Below are 20,444 nucleotides of genomic sequence, written 5' to 3'. Positions count from 1 at the left end.
TAAAAGTAACAGAAAACATTTCTTCACTATTCCAGCTGTTCATATAATAGAAGCCAGCTCAGCCTGCTCATATCCAAGAACCAAGTCCTGAAACATTGTTTCTAAAGGCTTAAAAAAAAAAAGTCTTTGCCCAAGCTTTAATCTTTATTTATTACAATTTCTAGTGTACACAGGTCAGCAACAAGTTTTGTGATTATTTTTTTAAATGAAAAGAAAGAATACAGGCAATAAAAGCAATGGCCCTCATGATTTTATAGATTCAGGCTATTGGAAAGGGGTTTTGAAGAATAAAGAACCACATGATATTGTGCACAGGAAATCTTTGACAAAATCTTTTGGCAAATTCCAGTTCTTCTACTTATTTGTTAACTGTATCCTGCTGAAACTGCAAATCATTTATGCACCCTCTGAATACACATTACATTAGTTATCATCGTTGTTGTTAGGGGCCACCAAGTTGATTTCAACTCATATCAACTCCATGTGACAGAGCTGCACTGCCCCATAGAGTTTTCTATGCCGTAATCTGGAGGGAGCAGGTTGCCAGGTCTTTTATCCTGTGGAGCTGCTGGATGAGTTTAAGACACTAACCTTTTGGTTAGCAGCCTAGAGCTTAACTTAGTACCACCAGGGCTTCTTATAGTGAACCTGCTATGACCAGTATACTAGCAGAAAGGTTGGTGGTTTGAGCCCACCCAGAGACATCTCAAAAGACAGGTCTGGTGATCTACTTCCAAAGGACACACCCTTGAAAACCCTTCAGAGCAATTCTACTCTACACGCATGAGGTTGCCAGGAGTTGGAATCTACTCAATGGCAACTAACAACATTAAAAAGTAAACTTAATAAAACTTAATAAAAGTTATTTTATTATCCCATCTCAAAACTTTTTTACTGTCTCCTCAAATCAACTGCAACGTAGAATAATGAGTACAGAGATCAACTTGAGCTACAAAAGGGTGGTTGAAGTTGGTGAACAATAAGGAAATCTAAACCCTAAGAATTCAAATCAATTGTAATTCGCTGTTAGCTAGTGTCCATACCTTAAAATAACTTCATTATATTCCCCATTCCTTTAACTTTTTTTATTTTTCCTTCACACAGACATTTTCAAAATGTTATACTGCATAATATTATACATATTTGTTTATTACCTATTTTTTCATTAGCATGCATGTTCCATGAGAAGCAGGCTGAAATATAGCAACAGTTGTGAGGACGGGGCAGGCCTGGGCAGTGTTTCATTTCATTGTACATAGGGTCGCTATGAGTTGGAATCAACTAGATGTCACCTAACAACAGCGACAACAGTCTAAGGTAGGTCTAGGAAACATTTTCTGGAATTGAATAATAACAACTATATTGTTATTTCATCTGATTTGGAACTTTTAGCATGAATTTATGAAACAAGGCAAAAAACTTGTAGAATACTAAGCTCATGAGACAATAACTCGTTCACTTAAGATATATAGAGAGTGAAAAAATAACTCTATAAACATTAGAGATTATAAATTGTTTCTTTAACCCTGACATCATATAAGGGATATAAAATAACAGGTGGATCTCCTCTTGCTTGCTAACTTTTCTGATTTTTTTTTGGAAGGTGGGCAGGGAGCTACAGGAACGCTGTATGGAGAAATCAGAGGCAATATCTGGGTTCAGCAGAAAGAATGTCATGATCTAGAAGTGCTGCTGTTGTAGGTGTTTGTTAAAGAAGTTACATGCAAGAGTTACATATACAGGTATGTGTCGCTTAATGGCCAATAAGATGTTAAGTGATTTGGACATTGTGTGAACACCTGTATCTGCTGGGTGTGGGCTTCCAGGTGCACTGGCCCTGGAGCTGCTGTGTGATGCACTGCCTGGAAAGATCCCACCATGGGCATCTCAGGTGAGTGCTCAGGCAGGCCTGGCTGATGCCACCTTCTCTGCTAAACCAGCTGCAGGGAAGGCCAGCTTGCCTGTGAGAACCAGCCTGAGGAGGGGATGGTGTGGGCCAAGGGGGCTGAGGGCACCTGAACCAGGTACTCTATGGGACCACTCTGGGGAAATGCAGGTACTAGACTAGCTGAGTTGTGGGAGCCTTTTTTTCTATATCGCAGGATTGCTTTATTATTTTTTTCATGATCTAGATTTAATTTCTTGAATTGTGTTTTTATTTTTAAAAATGAAAATAAAAAATAATAGAGTTTTAAAAGAACAACAGGGAAATTTAAAACACGAGGTTTTAAAACTTGATTTAAGTAAGGCCAATGAATATATGCATTTTCCTCATCTCATGGTTAAATTTCCCAGAGATCTTTGATAAGTAGTCTTTTTGTTTTATACAGAGTAGAGGATAGCCTACATACTTAATCTCTACCGTATTTTTACGCAAATAAAGCCTGCCTTCTATGTTTCTTCGCCAACTGTGCCCTCCCCCTGCAAGGTATTTTCATAAACACACTATACTTAAATTTTTTCACAGCAATATGATAATCAAATATTGGAGCTAGGAAGGATATGACTATCCATATGGCACAAATAACACATTTTGCATTTGTGGATATTGAAATGCAGGAAAGTGAAGTGACTTGGCCTCAGACCCAGAGTGATGCGTAACAGAACTTGGAGATGTGTGGAGCAGCTATTTTCTGAAATTCTTTGATGATTATTTTTTTTCCCCCACTGTACTATCTTTTGGAAACCCTGGTGGTGTAGTGGTTAAGTGCTATGGCTGCTAACCCAAAGGTGGGCAGTTCAAATCCACCAGGCGCTCCTTGGAAACTCTATGAGGCAGTTCTACTCTGTCCTATAGGGTTTCTATGAGTCAGAATCGACTCAACGGCAGTGGGTTTGGTTTTGGTTTGGTACTGTCTTTTCTCTTTCCCTAGTTCAACCTTCTTTCTTTCATATATTTTACTTTCATAAGTAAATCTTCAAATAAACCTTCAGTAACTACTGAAGTTTTATATAGAAAGTTTCAAAATCTGTTCGCTGTATTAAAGCATTGGCTTCCAAACTCTCTAACCACAATCAACAGTGAGGAACACATTTTACATTGCAATACAGTGCACACCTGCACACACACACAGACATATGTATATATATATAGACATATAGATATAGAAAAACACAATAAAAAAAATAATATTTTATAAGGAGACACCATTACTGTCATCAATCTACTCTGGTATTTTATTTTCCATTATTTTTTTTTTTATTGACTTTTTTTCCTAAAAAAAAAGACTCACCTGCTGCATTGATTTCATATCCTACTAATGTAATACTTTCCAAGTTGTGAGCCATTTAGCAAGTTATTAAATCAATTTAGTGAGTCTTGATAACATTAAAACATGAATTGTATTATTTATTTTTGAAATTTTTTGGTTTTGCTATCACTTGTTAGGTCGAGAGAAAAACATTTATTTTGACTCACATCAAAAATTTTAGAATAACTACTGCACCAATGAATCATGAAAAACTATCAGAAAATCACTTTAATATACTGTTTATCTGCCATTCTGTTAATAGGAAATGAATTTCAATGTTTATTGCAAATGACAAGTGTGAGAATTAGATTATTTTTACAAGTAGTGTAACATTCAGAGTGAAACAATGGCTTGCCATATGAAAAATCAAACCTAATTATTCTTAATCTAAATTATTACTACATATTAATATAAATATTAGGAACTAAATACATTTAGAATCAATTAATGAATTTTGTGGCCAGGAATGTAATTCCTATAGGGAAATATTGCAATTTTAAAAATTATTTAAATTAATTTAATACAATTTGATATAAATTTGGTAACGTTTTAATATTGGTCTGATATAGCTTACATATGTATTTATATATAAACACACACACATACATATATTATGGTGTTGGCAAAGAATAGTGGATATACTATGGGCTGCAAGAAGAATGAACAAGTATGTCTTCGAAGAAGTACAACCAGAGGGCTCCTTGGAAACGAGGATGGCGAGACTTTGCCTCACATACTTTGGACATGTTATCAGGAGGTACCAGTCCCTGGAGAAGCACATCATGCTTGGTAAAGTAGAGGGTCAGAGAAAAAAAAGGAAGACCCTAGACCAGATAGGTTGACACAGTGGCTGCAACAATGGGCTCAAACATGGCAATGATTGTGAGGATGGGGCAGGACATGGCAGTGTTTCGTTCTGTTGTTCATAGGGTTGCTATGAATTGGACCTGACTCAACGGCACCTAACAATGTAACTACTATGTATATATACATACATACATATATATATGTACACCTGTTAAACCCATTGCTGTCAAGTTGATTCGACTCATAGCAACCCTATAGGACAGAGTAGAACTGCCCCATAGGGTTTCCAAGGAGCTGCTGGTGGATTCAAACTGCCAACCTTTTGGTTAGCAGCTGTAGCTCTTAACTACTATGCCACCAGGATTCCTGTGTGTGTGTGTGTGTGTGTGTATAATTTAGTACATACACACATATATAAAACATACTGCAATAATAAAGTTTCTTCCTGGTGATGTAATAGTTAAGAGCTCACCTATTGACCATAAAGTCTGGCAGTTCAAATCCACCAGCCACTCTTTGGAAACCCTATAGGGAGTTCTACTCTGTCCTACAGGGTCGCTATGAGTAGGAATCGACTTGATGGCCCCTAACAATAACAACAACAACAATAATAAAACTAAAAACAACAAAACCAAAAGGAGATGTTTAATAATGTGTTTCAGAAAAGCAAACTTTAATCACAATTTTTCTATTATTTTGGTAAATAAAGCTGGTTGTAAAAGATAGTAATATACAAATTAAATCTGCTCAACATATTAAATTAAACAGTAAAAAAAAAATTCAAAACTCTTTGAGATGAAACAGATACAGAATGGAAAATAATCAGAGTAAAGGAAAGCTAATTTATTTAAGTAAAATTAATTTGTAATACAATTTTAAAGGGAAAAAACTTTGGAACAACTCAGGGAAGTAAATTTGATTTAAATTCATAATAACAACAGAAGTCCAATTACTTATGTAAAAATAAACCAATAAACAATTAACCTTTAGATCAATCCCATGAGCTAAATTATCAGTTTTTACACATATAAATCCAAGTAATATTACATACTAAATAACCCATTTTCAATACAAATAATTTGTTCAAGAAATGTTATCCTGGCTTCACATTCTATCCCAAACCCCGTTGCCATCAAGTCTATTCTGACTCATGGCAACCTTACAGGACAGAGTAGAACTGCTACATAAGAAGCGCCTGGTGGATTCTAAGTGCTGACCTTTCGGCCTAGCAACCAAACTTGTAACCTCTACGCCACCAGGATTTGCATGCCTTCACATTAGGATATAGAAACTTTCAAGAGACTTTTACTCTCTTCCTAACAGTGAAAATCAGTCAGAAAGCCTTTGAAATCATAGTTTGGTTTGGTTGTTGTTTATTTGGTGTGTGTGTGTGCATGTGTGTTCCCAGTCAGAAGATGCACAGAAGCCTAAATAAACCAAATACTCAGGAAGTGACAAGCCTTTCATGGAAGAAGAAAGATCGAGACTCACAGCTGCTTTTACCACTGGCAGATTAGTGAAAGAATGAGGAGAAATCTGTCAAAAATGGGAGAAGGGAAAAATATAAGGTCTGTTAACAAACCTTTAACAGCTTGCTGGCACAAAGTCTGTACACAACTGCATTCAACTGTCAAATCTTTGATAGGCCTTCAAAGAGTGGCATACTTCCAAGTATGCCAGAGTCTAGGTCCATGGTACTAAGTATGTAGGTCCTGACGGAAGCTAGAAGCCAGCCAGAAGATATTAGAGAATTTCTTCTGAAATTCAAGGTTTTGCCAAATGTAAGACAGAGGCTACTGAAACCCGGGGCTTAAGTAGAACTGTGAGAAATCACTCCAGAGCTCTCTGGGCAGCAGTCCTCCAATGGTAGGTGGCGGTGAGGCAAGAGCTAATAATAATAATTAACCAATTAAATAAAATAAAAAGAGACATTCTGGCATACAGAATGTCTCTGGAATGACTGGAAAACAAAAACTTCACAGTGGCACAAAAAGTTGGAAGTCAGGCTGGGAATTTTGACAGATATAGAAGTTGATCATAAAACTAACCCTTTAAAGGAGTTAGAAGAAAGCCAGGAAATCCCTTAATATTATGATTAGAAGCCTGGGATTTATTTTGTTCTGGAGTATCTGTGTTTGTCATGCTATATTTCCAAATAAAATGAAGTAAAGACTTCATCAGAACAGAATTCAGAAATAGACACACTTATAAGACTTTCAACAAAGGCACAAAGGCTGTTCAGTGGAGAAGGGCCAGCCTTTCACAAATGGTGCTGGAACAATTGAGTATTTATATGAAAGGAAAAAAAAAAAAGGAAGAAGAACCTAGATCAAAACTTTGCACCAAACACAAAAATTAACTCTGAATGGATCATAGGCCTAAATGGAAAATCTAAAAATAGAAGATATTTAAAAGAAAACAGGATAAATTCATTGTGACCTTGAGTTACCCAAAGATTTCCTAGATATACCACTGCAAGAAAGATCCATAAAAGAACAAATTGGAAATTGGACTTCATTCCACTTAAAAATTCTGCTCTTCAAGAAACACTGTTTAGAAAGTAAAAAGACCACCTACTGAATTAAAAAAAAAAAAAAAAATTACATATCTGGTGAAGTTCTAATTTCCAGAACATATGTAGAACTCTCAAAACTTAAGAAAACAAACTGCCCAATTTAAAATATGAGCAAATGTTTTGAACTGACATTTTACAAAAGAAGACATATAGATGGCAAGTAAGCCAAATAAGCATAGGGATCGATGCTCAACATTATTAGTCATTATGGAAGTGAAAATTAAAATCACAATGATATTATACACCTATCAGATGGTTAAAATCAAACAATACATATTTTGATAAAAAACAAATATTATTTGTTTAACATTCCAACTTTGGGCTAAATAATTTTCCTAATACTTTCCATTTGAGAGAATTATTAGAAAAGTATGTTCAGGGTCACTATGAGTTGGAATCGACCGACGGCACTGGGTTTGGTTTTGGTTTTTGTTCAGAAACCACAAAGAGCTTAGACACATGTTTCCCAAAATATATTTTGGGAATCGGATAACAGACATCATAGTAAAATAGTTCCCACAGGGAAAATCATTTACAAATGCGGACACAAATTACTTGGCTTTATTTATTTCAGAGCCTTTACTTTGCTAACATTCTGAAAAGCTCAAAAGGGAGAACATATATTTCAGAATATCATAGAGCTTATTTTATTATGACCCTTTTGTATTGAAGACAACCTTAAGGATCTAGGGTTTCTCAGAATCATTTTGGTGAACAAACGACCTAGAATATGATAAGGTTCATTAACAGAAACAAAACCAGGAGCTTTCAACCTGATCGCACCATTAAGCAGAGCTTTGCCTAAGTCCAATTTTCATCCAAAAAAATTGTATCAGATTAACTGCATAATTAAAGATACCAATGAAGACAATGAGAATTACAATAGTAATTGCTCTAAAGCAGTGATACCTGAAAAAAATACTTGCCCTCTAACTTCTGTATAGAAATGTGTAGAGAATTTTGAAATTACTTTGAAATCTTAGTGTCCTATAGAATGTTGTCTCAAAATGTTTCTCATTTAAAATAAATGAATATGGGAACTTCTGCTTTTGGATAAGATGGAGTTTTGCAGTAATCATTTAAAATAGTTGAATGCATTTTAAAATAATTTTTAAAATCTATCAAAGGTCTGTAGAAGCAAAGAACACTCAAGGGATTAAAAAATCCAGAGAGGGAGTGTTTTTTTTTTTTTTTTCCTGAGGTGAACTAAAATTCTACATCTTCCTATGCCCTGAGGAAATTTCTAAGTGCTGGACATACACTAAAGGTGGAAAACATGGATTTAGCCCAAAAACAAGCTTCTGGTGAGCAGAGAAAATAGAGTTTCGGTGTGCACACTGGGCTGGTCTGACAAAACTGAGAAGTTAAGGAGCTTCCGAGAGACAGTCAATCTTCTCCACAACACATTTGTCAAATTCCTAAGACTGAACTGACCCATATGAAGCCTTCAGAGAAAAACCGACCAGGCCTCCTATTTAAAATCTTGAGGGCCACATCCTAGGAACAAGGGAAAACCAGAAGTTGACTACACATCAGCCTCTACCCAGCTCAGCTCTTAATAACATTGATGTGATCAGACTCTTAATACTATGTAAAAAATAAATATAGTTCTCTCAGGAGGAGGCTGATATCATCTAGAGCCTCCACAATCCTTGTGTTCACAATTTCTCGTATAAAATATAAAAATAATACACAAGGGAATAGTTAAGACCACTTGAACAATAGCAAAGGGAATAAAAATGACAACAGAAACAGAGCCACAATGATCCGAATGTTATGGTTATCAAACGATGATTTTAAAATTATGATTAGTTTATTCAAGAAAATAGAAGTTTGACAAATTAATGAGAGGATGAAAGATTTTACATGTTATTATAATTCATAGAAACAAAATTAAAGGGATAGTCTAGAAAAGAAAAATATTTATTTAAGACTAACAACACAGTGTATAATTTTAACAGCAACAAAAAGGCTGAAAGAAGCAGAAGCAGGATAAATACAAAGAAATCCCCAATTAAGCACATTATAGAGAAATTGCTGGAAACCAAAGGATAAGAGAACATGTTAATAGTGCCAGAGAAAAGCATACAGTTTCTTCAAGAAGAAACAATTAAACTGAAAACAGATTCTCCACAGAAATGATTCTCGTCTAGCTGCACTATCTCCTGCAGGGAACTCTGCCAGGAAGTCTGGATCCATGTCAGGAACCTGTGCCCTAAATGAGAAATGAAGCAGTTGCCCTCTCTGCCCTCAGGTCTCGCTATCTTCCTGGCTCTTCTATCATTCTTCTCACTGCTGAAAGTATCCTAAGGAGGTCATGCTTCAGGATTATTCTTAAAGACCCACAGTGGTATTCAGTATTCTCTTTGACTTTTGCTTCCCGTCTTCCTTTATTCTGGGCAAAAACCCACAAAACCCCTTGCCATTCTGTTGATTCCAGTTCGTGCAACCCTGTAGGACACAGTAGAACTGCCCTATAGGGTTTCCAAGGCTATAATCTTTATGAAAACGGACTGCCATATCTTTCTTCCCTTGAGAGGCTGGTGGGTTCAAACCAGTGAACTTCCAGTTAGCGGTCAGCACTTAAGCATTGTACTACCAGAGCTCCTTATTCTGAGGAGATGGGGGTGGGGGGAGCTTATTGTTTATCTCCTGATGTTTTTCAGTGCTACATTCTTCAGAGCAAAAACCAAGCTCTTGAAAATTTAAAAAAAAAAAAAAAGTTTTTTTGTTTTTTTTTTTTTACATTTTCTTTTAGAGTTTTGTCAGTGGTAACAACTATAGAATATCCACATAGGAAGGGGTTATGTGGCTAGCTTGGTATAACATACCTAGAGTGCATGTTCAGTATGATAGTTCTCGTTTTGGAGCTATACTTATTTAATGAGCTGTTTATTTTTTTTTAATCTAGGTGATAGCTGGGATAAGGGAGAGGGTGCTGATAGAGAGCCCCTTCAAGTCACGCCCTGGACATTCCCACTGCTACTGTCTTTGACTTGACTTCCAAACATTAATTTTGAAATTAAATAGCTGTGTATTGACTCACTGAAGTTTCCTGTAATTCTGAAATAACAGTGACATGTTGTTGTTTTGTTGTGTTCTGCTGAGTCAACGCTGACTCACAGCAACCTTATAGGACAGAGTAAAACTGTCCCATAGGGCTTCCTAGGCTGTAATCTTTAAAGAAGCAGGTCACCAGGTCTTTTCTGCCGGTGAGTGGCTGAGGGGTTGAATCACTGACCTTTTGGTTAGCAGCAAAGTACTTAGCCTTTGAGTCACCAGGGCTCCTTAATAATCCTATACTGAGGGCAATTTGCCTTGAATGCCCTAGCTGTTTGGTCTGAAGAAGGGTTTGGGTCTGTAAATCAGAGAGAAAGAGACAAAGAGAGACATATCTAAAAATATTCACACATCCAAATAAAGTGTATTTTCTAAGTTTGTTTGCCAACCTTGTCATCCCAGCCCTGAGGTATTTTCATGTTTGGGCTATGCCAGTTTTTTTTTAACATGTTGCTGTAAAAAAACAAAACAAAACAAAAAAATAGCATAGTGTGCCTACAAAAATAACTTACGGGAGGATAGCATGGTTGGCAAACAAATGAATAAGGTGTGCATTATTTATCTTAAAAAATACAGTGCCAGCAAAGGGAATAAAAAGACAATAGGAACAGAGCCACAGACGATCCAAATGTTATGGTTATTAGACAATGATTTATAAACCAGATCATCTTATCACAAACCAACTGCTGGAAAGTAACCAAAATTACCCTACAATTCATACATCAATCTGTATTCACAAAGGTATAAGCCATACAAGCCTGTGTGGATTTCCAGGACAGATGCCCTGTGGGTGGTGCCTAGACAAATGACCCAGTGTCAACACATGGTCTGTTTATTTTGTATTGAAACGAACTATCAAATAAATGACAACAAAGCACCGATGGCCATTTTCAAGAAATTTATTGCTAAGTCGTAGATTAGTGTGATTTTTTACTAATTGAACCTGCATCAAAAGGATTCAAACTGCTGACCTTTTGGTCAGCAGCCAAGCTTTTAACCACTATTCCACCAGGACTTCACATATGCCTATAAATACACCTATACATGCGTGTGCATTTTCTTGCATATGCCTCCCTATACACATCCATATCAACCTACATGACCAATGCATCAACATTTACCTACATAATCACACATATTTTTGGCTGATTTTACAGTTGTTGCAAAATTGTATATGTTATAGCATTTACTGAAATTGCCCCCTTTTCTCATGTACTTCTTAGTGTCTTTATTTACCTTGGTGAAGTTGGGCTGATTTCACGCATATTTGGGATTGCCTTTCCTGGTACCCAAAGTAACAAGTATCTACTACTATCCAGAAAGGTACCCAAAGTAACAAGTATCTACTACTGGTACCCAAAGTAACAAATATCTACTACTATCCAGAAAGGGATTCCCCCTGCTCTTCTTCCCATCCCTTGTACCATCAAAGAATTTTGCTTTCTGTGTGTATATCTATTCTTGACTTTTTATTATAGTGGGACCATACAATATTCATCTTTTTGTGATTCACTTATTTCACTCAGCATAATATCCTCAGATTCATCCATGTTATAAGATGTTTCACAGACTCCTAATGTTTTCTTCATTCCACTTAATTTCCTGTGCTGTGTTCTTTTTGTTTGTGGATTTCCTTTTTGTATCATTTGTTGTTGTTGATATCATGTTTACTGAGTCTTTTTTTTATTTTCTTCTTTATTTTGGTGAGTAGATTTACTAATTCTCTTTGTGATTACTCTGAAATTTACCTTTATGTTCCTAAGCTTAAAATAGTTTTTCATATCTTGATGTCGCTTTGAATTTCTCTCCATTGGGAAGTTCTGTAACTAAACTCTTTATTCCTCTTTTTGTTTTTGAAGTTGTAACAGTTTACAAATTAACATATCTGGTTCCTTGTTCTCAGTTTTACAGGTTTATTTCAATTTTGAAGGTTCTTTATCTGGGCTGGTATCTGGATGATGCTGTTGTGTGTCTTAGTCTCAGGTTGTTTTCTGATGTCATTGGTTATCTGTCCTAAGGACTCCCCTTAATATTTCTTGTAAGATTGTCTGTTTTTTACAAACTTACTTAATTTGTATTTATCTGGGAATGTCCTAGTTTCACTATCGTATTTGAAAGACTATTTTGCTGGATATATGATTCCTGGTTGGCAATTCTTTTCTTTCAGTGTTTTATATATGTCACCCCATCGCCTTCTTGTCTGCATGGTTTCTGCTGACAAATCAGCGTTTAGTCTTATCGATGCCCCTTTGTAAGTGATATTTAGTTTTTCACAAGTTAATCTCAGAATTCTTTTTTGTCTTGGTTTTGAGAAGTTTGATTATGATTTGTTTTGGTGACTTTCTTTTGGGGTCTATCCTGTACGGGATTTGTTGAGCTTCTTGGATGGAAATCTTCTTGTCTTTCATGATATTAGGCAAGTTTTCTGCCATTAAATCTTCAAAAATTCTCTCTGTACTTTTTTCTTTTCCTTTTCTGTAATTTCTATTACACATAAATTATTCCTCTTGATAGTGCCCCATATAACTGTTTGGCTTTCTTCTTTTTTTTCTGATTGTTCCTCAAACAAATTAGTATCAAGGGATTTGTCCTATAGTTTGTTAATTCTTTCTTGCATTGATTCAATTCTACTTCTATGTTCTTCCATTGAGTTATCTATTTCTTATATTTTATTGTCAATCTTCTGGGTTTCTAGTTGTTGTTTTTGTGTGGTTTCTAATTATCTATATAGTTAGTCATTTTGTTCTTGCATTGTTTTCCCTAATTCTTTTAGGGATTTGTCTGCATTTTCCTTGATCTTTGAGGATTATATATATAAGTCTTTTGAATTCCTTATCGGGTTGTTTTATTACCACTTCTTCCTCAGGTAGATTTTCTGCCCTTTTATTTTGCTTACTTGTTTGAGCCATCTCATCCTATTTCTTCATGTGATTTCTTATTGTCTACTGACAATTACTGTCTTTGAGGCATTGTGTTAGTTTATTTATGTATTGATTGATTGTACATATGTTTGTTTTCTGATGATTTTTTGTTGTTTGTTTTGCTTTGATGTATCAAGAACTTTGTTTCTTGTCTTTCTCTTTCGAATGACTTTCTTTCTTTGTACTGTTTTAATTATTATTGTATTGTGGTTCTGGTCTATGTGTGACTTTGATGATGTGGCTAGATGTGATTTCCTCTCACTAGTGGGTATGATGGGTCACATCCACATGTGAGTCCTCTAAGTTTAGGCTCATATGTCTTCACTTACTGGATTGAGTGGAGGTAGGAGAGCAGATTCTTTCCCTGATGCTGGGTGACAAGTGTTGGGTGGTCAGGGTTCCTTCATAGCCCTTTGAGACCATGAGGTCCTTTCAGATTGGTGCTAGCAGTTAGTGCATTCTCTGGAGGTCAGGGCAGGGCAAGGCATCTCCATATTCTCTGTGAGGGATTGCTACCCTCAAGGATAGCAATTCTGGGTGCACAAATTGACATCTCAGTAGGTGGTGGCATATCAAGGGGATTCAGTATAAGTGTAGAAGGACTGCAGGGACTGTTTGGGTGTGGGATGTGTGATGTTGGATGAGGGCACTATGATCTTCTGCTCAGCATTTGGTAGAGGAGCAGATGGTGCCTGTCAGGGTGTGACTGGCATTGCTGATAAGGTGATGTGTATGTCTGGCCAATAATCAGGTGTGGATGCAGGGAGCATCCTTGCTGATAATTGGGTTGGATACTATGCGTGCACACTGCTGGTTACGAGGTAGTCGGGGCAAGGGTGCACGAGTCAGAGGTCATGAGGTTGGAGGCATGGGAGCTGCATTACTGGTTGCTAGGCAAGCAGTGTGGTGGTGGTGGAGGAACAGGCGTCTCATGCCTCTAGTTGCCAGTGTGGCTGTGGGAGCTCACACTGCCAGTCACTGGGTTGGCAGGGCAGCATGGGGGTGGGCAGGGAGAGTGCAAGCCTCCAGTCACCAATCTGACGGCACTGAAGCATGCATTGTGAATTGGCAGGTGGGAGTGAGCAGGGCAGGCATGAGCCTCTGGAGTAGATCTAATGGCATGATAGTGGACTCCATTGATCACTGGGTGGGTGGACAGCATGAGGTTGGGCAGGGTGAGAGTGATCCTCTGATCACAGGTCTAACACTGCCTAGTGCATGCAAGCAGTGGATCACTGGGTGGAGGGTTAGGAGGACACGCCACTGTTTGCTCAGAGGGCTAGAGGGGAGAGTGTTTTTCCCCAGTCTGTGCTATGGGCACTGGGGCACGCCCACAGAGTACAGCTGGCAATTAGTACCAGGGCCCAACGAAATGCAAAGAGGGGGATCTGTCCAGAGTCCAGTTGGGTAAGGGATCTCTAGCTGCCACTCCAAGAATTCTCCATTCCACAAGTATCACCCATCCATGTGATTAGGGACCACTATTAGTGAGTACTTTCATCCCTGTTTTCTGTCTCCCACCCTGGCTTATGGTTATGTGAATCCCTAAGGCTCTCATCTACCTTCCTGGCCTTTTCCTCTTTATATCCAGTTCATGTCCTGCTCACCTTGTTTCACTCCGTTTGTCTACACGGTATCTCTGTCTCGTATTGAGGATTCTGTGAAGTTGCCTGGCTGTGTTCCTCACCTGGAAACATTGCTCGCTTTGTCTCAAGATGGCCATGCTGTGGTGGGCCAGCTGGCAGGGCACCTACAGTCCATAAGCCCCCTTGTTTGCTGTTTTCAATTTCTCCCTGCATTCAGTGTTCAATATAGTTCTTCATCCTTCCATTTGCTGTTCTGGGTTACTGGATTGTCATCTTTATATGTTTCACTTGGTTTCTCAGTTTTTTGTTGTTGGAGGACAGCATGGTGTGTGTGACTAAGCCTCCATCTTGAGCTGTCCCCCAAGACTAATTGCTTTTAATGACTCTGAAAACCTTTGACTAACCTTGCTCTTAGATGTGTCAAAGAAAAAATCAACTTACGTTCACTACTGGCTTATTTTCCTCACAGTGAATGTACTGTCTTTTCTTATATATAGTTTAAGTTTTGAGGCAGAGATAGTTTTATTTGGTTCAAAGACATCTAGTAATCAGTGCAGGAACTCTGAAAAAATGGGGACTTATCAAGCAGTTCAAGAAAAATTAGCAGGAAAGGAGGCCTTCTTCTCTGAACAGAACATAATTCATCATTTCAAACCATCACAAGCAATTTGTTCATAGAAAATCAATTCAGTCCTCAAGCTCTTACCTCCCTAACCTTATCTCTACTCTATCTCTCCCAGGAAACAAATAACTTGGGACTAGTCGACTATGAGTTGGAATTGACTCAGTGGCAACAGGTATGGGAAACTCAGCATGGTAAGAATAAAGGAAAATTCACAATGGGGAAGAAACTCATTTAATTCAGGATTCTGTTTTTGTTTTGTTTTGTTTTTATTAACTTTTATTGAGCTTCAAGTGAACGTTTACAAATCAAGTCAGACTGTCACATATAAGTTTATATACACCTTACTCCATACTCCCACTTGCTCTCCCCCTAATGAGTCAGCCCTTCCAGTCTTTCCTTTCGTGACAATTTTGCCAGCTTCCAACTCTCTCTATCCTCCCATCCCCTCTCCTGACAGGAGATGCCAACACAGTCTCAAGTGTCCACCTGATCTAATTAGCCCACTCTTCATCAGCATCTCTCTCCTACCCACCGTCCAGTCCCTTTCATGTCTGATGAGTTGTCTTCGGGAATGGTTCCTGTCCTGTGCCAACAGAAGGTTTGGGGACCATGAACGCCGGGATTCCTCTAGTCTCTGTCAGACCATTAAGTATGGCCTTTTTATGAGAATTTGGGGCCTGCATCCCACTGATCTCCTGCTCCCTCAGGGGTTCTCTGTTGTGCTCCCTGTCAGGGCAGTCATCGATTGTGGCCGGGCACCAACTAGTTCTTCTGGTCTCAGGATGATGTAGGTCTCTGGTTCATGTGGCCCTTTCTGTCTCTTGGGCTCTTAGTTGTCATGTGACCTTGGTGTTCTTCATTCTCCTTTGCTCCAGGTGGGTTGAGACCAATTGATGCATCTTAGTTGGCCGCTTGTTAGCATTTAAGACCCCAGACGCCACATTTCAAAGTGGGATGCCGAATGTTTTCATAACAGAATTATTTTGCCAATTGACTTAGAAGTCCCCTTAAACCATGGTCCCCAAACTCCCGCCCTTGCTCCGCTGACCTTTGAAGCATTCATTTTATCCCAAAAACTTCTTTGCTTTTGGTCCAGTCCAGTTGAGCTGACCTTCCATGTATTGAGTATGGTCCTTCCCTTCACCTAAAGTAGTTCTTATCTACTAACTAATCAGTAAAAAACCCTCTCTCATCCTCCCTCCCTCCCCCCCTCGTAACCACAAAAGTATGTGTTCTTCTCAGTTTATACTATTTCTCAAGATCTTATAATTGTGGTCTTATACAATATTTGTCCTTATGCCTCTGACTAATTTCACTCAGCGTAATGCCTTCCAGGTTCCTCCATGTTATGAAATGTTTCAGAGATTCGTCACTGTTCTTTATCGATGCGTAGTATTCCATTGTGTGAATATACCACAATTTATTTACCCATTCATCCATTGATGGACACCTTGGTTGCTTCCAGCTTTTTGCTATTGTAAACAGAGCTGCAATAAACATGGGTGTGCATATATCTGTTTTTGTGAATATACCCTTATTTCTCTAGGGTATATTCCGAGGAGTGGGATTTCTGGGTTGTATGGTGCTTCTATTTCTAACTGTTTAAGATAACACCAGATAGATTTCCAAAGTGGTTGTACCATTTTACATTCCCACCAGCAGTGTATAAGAGTTCCAATCTCTCCGCAGCCTCTCCAACATCTATTATTTTGTGTTTTTTGGATTAATGCCAGCCTTGTTGGAGATGGAATCTCATTGTAGTTTTAATTTGCATTTCTCTAATGGCTAATGATCGAGAGCATTTTCTCATGTATCTGTTGGCTGCCTGAATATCTTCTTTAGTGAAGTGTGTGTTCATATCCTTTGCCCACTTCTTGATTGGGTTGTTTGTCTTTTTGTGGTTGAGTTTTAACAGAATCATATAGATTTTAGAGATCAGGCGCTGGTCGGAGATGTCACAGGTGAAAATTCTTTCCCAGTCTGTAGGTGGTCTTTTTACTCTTTTGGTGAAGTCTTTAGATGAGCATAGGTGTTTGATTTTTAGGAGCTCCCAGTTATCTGGTTTCTCTTTGTCATTTTTGGTAATGTTTTGTATTCTGTTTATGCCTTGTATTAGGGCTCCTAGGGTTGTCCCTATTTTTTCTTCCATGATCTTTATTGTTTTAGTCTTTATGTTTAGGTCTTTGATCCACTTGGAGTTAGTTTTTGTGCATGATGTGAGGTATGGGTACTGTTTCATTTTTTTGCAAATGGATATCCAGTTATGCCAGCGCCATTTGTTAAAAAGACTATCCCAATTAACTGACACTGGGCCTTTGTCAAATATCAGCTGCTCATATGTAGATGGATTTATATCTGGGTTCTCAATTCTGTTCCACTGGTCTATGTGCCTGTTGTTGTACCAGTACCAGGCTGTTTTGACTACTGTGGTGGTATAATAGGTTCTGAAATCAGGAAGAATGAGGCCTTCCACTTTCTTCTTCTTTTTCAGTAATGCTTTGCTTATCCGAGGCTTCTTTCCCTTCCATGTGAAGTTGGTGATTTGTTTCTCTATCACCTTAAAAAATGACATTGGAATTTGGATCGGAAGTGCATTGTATGTATAGATGGCTTTTGGTAGAATAGATATTTTTACTATGTTAAGTCTTCCTATCCATGAGCAAGGTATGTTTTTCCACTAGTATGTCCTTTCTAATTTCTTGTAGTAGAGCTTTGTAGTTTTCTTTATACAGGTCTTTTACATCCTTGGTAAGATTTATTCCTAAGTATTTTATCTTCTTGGGGGCTACTGTGAATGGTATTGGTTTGATTATTTCCTCTTCGATGTTCTTTTTGTTGATGTAGAGGAATCCAAGTGATTTTTGTATGTTTATTTTATAACCTGAGACTCTGCCAAACTTCTATTAGTTTCAGTAGTTTTCTGGAGGGTTCCTTGGGGTTTTCTGTGTATAAGATCATGTCATCTGCAAATAGAGATAATTTTACTTCCTCTTTGCCAATCCGGATGCCCTTTATTTCTTTGTCTATCCTAATTGCTCTGGCTAGGACTTCTAGCACAATGTTGAATAAGAGCGGTGATAAAGGGTATCCTTGTCTGGTTCCTGTTCTCAAGGGAAATGCTTTCAGGTTCTCTCCATTTAGAGTGATGTTGGCTGTTGGCTATGCATAGATGCCCTTTATTATGTTGAGGAATTTTCCTTCAATTCCTATTTTGGTGACAGTTTTTATCATGAATGGGTGTTGAACTTTGTCAAATGTCTTTTCTGCATCAATTGATAAGATCCTGTGGTTTTTGTCTTTTGTTTTATTTATATGGTGGATTACATTAATGGTTTTTCTAATATTAAACCAGCCTTGCATACCTGGTATAAATCCCACTTGGTCGTGGTGAATTATTTTTTTTATATGTTGTTGAGTTCTATTGGCTAGAATTTTGTTGAGGATTTTTGCATCTATGTTCATGAGGGATATAGGTCTGTAATTTTCTTTTTTTGTGAAGTCCTTACCTTGTTTCGGTACCAGGGAGATGGTGGCTTCATAGAATGAGTTGGGTAGTATTCCGTCATTTTCTATGCTTTGAAATACCTTTAGTAGTAGTGGTGTTAACTCTTTTCTGAAAGTTTGGTAGAACTCTGCAGTGTAGCCATCCAGGCCAGGGCTTTTTTTTGTTGGGAGTTTTTTGATTACCGTTTCAATCTCTTTTTTTGTTACGGGTCTATTTAGTTGTTCTACTTCTGATTGTGTTAGTTTAGGTAGGAAGTGTTTTTCCAGGAATTCATCCATTTCTTCTAGGTTTTCAAATTTGTTAGAGTACAATTTTTCGCAATAATCTGATATGTTTCTTTTAATTTCAGTTGGGTCTGTTGTGATGTGGTCCTTCTTGTTTCTTATTCGGGTTATTTGTTTCCTTTCCTGTATTTCTTTAGTCAGTCTAGCCAATGGTTTATCAATTTTGTTATTTTTCTCAAAGAACCAGCTTTTGGCTTTGTTAATTCTTTCAATTGTTTTTCTGTTCTCTAATTCATTTAGTTCAGCTCTAATTTGTATTATTTGTTTTCTTCTGGTGCCTGATGGATTCTTTTGTTGCTCACTTTCTATTTGTGCAAGTTGTAGGGACAGTTCTCCGATTTTGGCTCTTTCTTCTTTTTGTATGTGTGCATTTATCGATATAAATTGGCCTCTGAGCACTGCTTTTGCTGTGTCCCAGAGGTTTTGATAGGAAGTATTTTCCTTCTTGTTGCATTCTATGAATTTCCTTATTCCCTCCTTAATGTCTTCTATAACTCAGTCTTTTTTCAGGAGGATATTGTTCAGTTTCCAAGTATTTGATTTCTTTCCCTAGTTTTTCTGTTATTGATTTCTAGTTTTATTGCCTTCTGGTCTGAGAAGATGCTTTGTAATATTTCGATGTTTTGGATTCTACAAAGGTTTGTTTTATGACCTAATATGTGGTCTATTCTAGAGAATGTTCCATGTGTGCTAGAAAAAAAAAGTATACTTTGCAGCAGTTGGGTGGAGAGTTCTGTATAAGTCAATGAGGTCAAGTTGGTTGATTGTTGTAATTAGGTCTTCCGTGTCTCTATTGAGCTTCTTACTGGATGTCCTGTCCTTCTCCGAAAGTGGTGTGTTGAAGTCTCCTACTAGAATTGTGGAGGTATCTATCTCACTTTTCAGTTCTGTTAAAATTTGATTTATGTATCTTGCAGCCCTGTCATTGGGTGCATAAATATTTAAATGGTTATATCTTCCTGGTCAATTGTGCCTTTTATTATTATGTAGTGTCCTTCTTTACCCTTTATGGTGGATTTAAGTTTAAAGTCTCTTTTGTCAGAAATTAATATTGCTACTCCTCTTCTTTTTTGCTTATTGTTTGCTTGATATATTTTTTTCCATCCTTTGAGTTTTAGTTTTTTTGTGTCTCTAAGTCTAAGGTGTGTCTCTTGTAGGCAGCATATAGACGGATTGTGTTTCTTTATCCAGTCTGAGACTCTCTGTCTCTTTATTGGTGCATTTAGTCCATTTACATTCAGCGTAATTATAGATAAGTAAGTGTTTAGTGATGTCATTTTGATGCCTTTTTATGTGTGTTGTTGACAATTTCATTTTTCCACATACTTTTTTGTGCTGAGACGTTTTTCTTTGTAAATTGTGAGATCCTCATTTTCATAGTATTATACTTTATGTTTGTTGAGTCGTTACGTTTTTCTTGGTTTTTATTTTGAGTTATGGAGTTGTTATACCTCTTTGTGGTTACCTTAATATTTACCCCTATTTTTCTAAGTAAAAACCTAACTTGTATTGTCCTATATCGCCTTGTATCCCTCTCCATATGGCAGTTCTATGCCACCTGTATTTAGTCCCTCTTTTTGATTATTGTGATCTTTTACATATTGACTTCAATGATTCCCTGTTTTGAGCATTTTTTTTTAAATTAATCTTAATTTGTTTTTGTGATTTCCCTGTTTGAGGTGATATCAGGATGTTCTGTTCTGTGACCTTGTGTTGTGCTGGTATCTGATATTATTGGTTTTCTGACCAAACAATTTCCTTTAGTATTTCTTGTAGTTTTGGTTTGGTTTTTGCAAATTCTCTAAAATTGTGCTTATCTGTAAATATCTT

This window comes from Elephas maximus, chromosome 16, assembly GCF_024166365.1.
Source record: "Elephas maximus indicus isolate mEleMax1 chromosome 16, mEleMax1 primary haplotype, whole genome shotgun sequence".
NCBI classification, from domain to species: Eukaryota; Metazoa; Chordata; class Mammalia; order Proboscidea; family Elephantidae; genus Elephas; species Elephas maximus.
This window is presented reverse-complemented; position numbering follows the sequence as displayed.